We start from the raw sequence: 1,814 nt of genomic DNA, 5'->3' as shown, positions 1-1,814 counted from the left end.
TCAGAGCCGTTCCGCCTGACTTTTAACGTAGAGTACCGGGCGCAAACCACTAACTCAAGCCCGGCATGGCAGCTCGAAAGGCGGCTAAGCATTCAAGGAAGCACCGTCTGGAGCTTCAGAGCCGTTCCGCCTGACTTTTAACGTAGAGTACCGGGCGCAAACCACTAACTCAAGCCCGGCATGGCAGCTCGAAAGGCGGCTAAGCATTCAAGGAAGCACCGTCTGGAGCTTCAGAGCCGTTCCGCCTGACTTTTAACGTAGAGTACCGGGCGCAAACCACTAACTCAAGCCCGGCATGGCAGCTCGAAAGGCGGCTAAGCATTCAAGGAAGCACCGTCTGGAGCTTCAGAGCCGTTCCGCCTGACTTTTAACGTAGAGTACCGGGCGCAAACCACTAACTCAAGCCCGGCATGGCAGCTCGAAAGGCGGCTAAGCATTCAAGGAAGCACCGTCTGGAGCTTCAGAGCCGTTCCGCCTGACTTTTAACGTAGAGTACCGGGCGCAAACCACTAACTCAAGCCCGGCATGGCAGCTCGAAAGGCGGCTAAGCATTCAAGGAAGCACCGTCTGGAGCTTCAGAGCCGTTCCGCCTGACTTTTAACGTAGAGTACCGGGCGCAAACCACTAACTCAAGCCCGGCATGGCAGCTCGAAAGGCGGCTAAGCATTCAAGGAAGCACCGTCTGGAGCTTCAGAGCCGTTCCGCCTGACTTTTAACGTAGAGTACCGGGCGCAAACCACTAACTCAAGCCCGGCATGGCAGCTCGAAAGGCGGCTAAGCATTCAAGGAAGCGACGCCGGCCGGTCCGCGGGCCAAATAGGGTCCAGTAAAGTACCGGGCGCGGCCACTAACGCCTTGTGGCGGTCGCCTTGTGGCGGTCGGGGGGTGGCGGTCGGGGCTGGCGCTTGGGGCCGGTGGCGGTCGCCTTGTGGCGGTCGCCTTGTGGCGGTCGGGGGGTGGCGGTCGGGGCTGGCGCTTGGGGCCAGTGGCGGTCGCCTTGTGGCGGTCGCCTTGTGGCGGTCGCCTTGTGGCGGTCGCCTTGTGGCGGTCGCCTTGTGGCGGTCGCCTTGTGGCGGTCGGGGGGTGGCGGTCGGGGCTGGCGCTTGGGGCCAGTGGCGGTCGCCTTGTGGCGGTCGCCTTGTGGCGGTCGCCTTGTGGCGGTCGCCTTGTGGCGGTCGCCTTGTGGCGGTCGGGGGGTGGCGGTCGGGGCTGGCGCTTGGGGCCGGTGGCGGTCGCCTTGTGGCGGTCGCCTTGTGGCGGTCGCCTTGTGGCGGTCGCCTTGTGGCGGTCGCCTTGTGGCGGTCGGGGGGTGGCGGTCGGGGCTGGCGCTTGGGGCCGGTGGCGGTCGCCTTGTGGCGGTCGCCTTGTGGCGGTCGGGGGGTGGCGGTCGGGGCTGGCGCTTGGGGCCAGTGGCGGTCGCCTTGTGGCGGTCGCCTTGTGGCGGTCGCCTTGTGGCGGTCGCCTTGTGGCGGTCGCCTTGTGGCGGTCGCCTTGTGGCGGTCGGGGGGTGGCGGTCGGGGCTGGCGCTTGGGGCCAGTGGCGGTCGCCTTGTGGCGGTCGCCTTGTGGCGGTCGCCTTGTGGCGGTCGCCTTGTGGCGGTCGCCTTGTGGCGGTCGGGGGGTGGCGGTCGGGGCTGGCGCTTGGGGCTGGCGTCCGCCAATAGTGGTTTAATTTCGGGAGGAAGATTGATTTTCGTCCCAAGCCCGCCGCTGGAGAAAATTTTAGGTACCAGGAGTGGATTTTTTTTGTCCACTCAGGAGGGGGACGTTGGCTGGTTTGGTGTCCGGGGGAAAGTGCTCTTTTCTCGGCCAGGA

The sequence above is a fragment of the Syngnathus typhle genome, unplaced genomic scaffold (assembly GCF_033458585.1).
Source record: "Syngnathus typhle isolate RoL2023-S1 ecotype Sweden unplaced genomic scaffold, RoL_Styp_1.0 HiC_scaffold_281, whole genome shotgun sequence".
Classification (NCBI taxonomy): domain Eukaryota; kingdom Metazoa; phylum Chordata; class Actinopteri; order Syngnathiformes; family Syngnathidae; genus Syngnathus; species Syngnathus typhle.
This window is presented reverse-complemented; position numbering follows the sequence as displayed.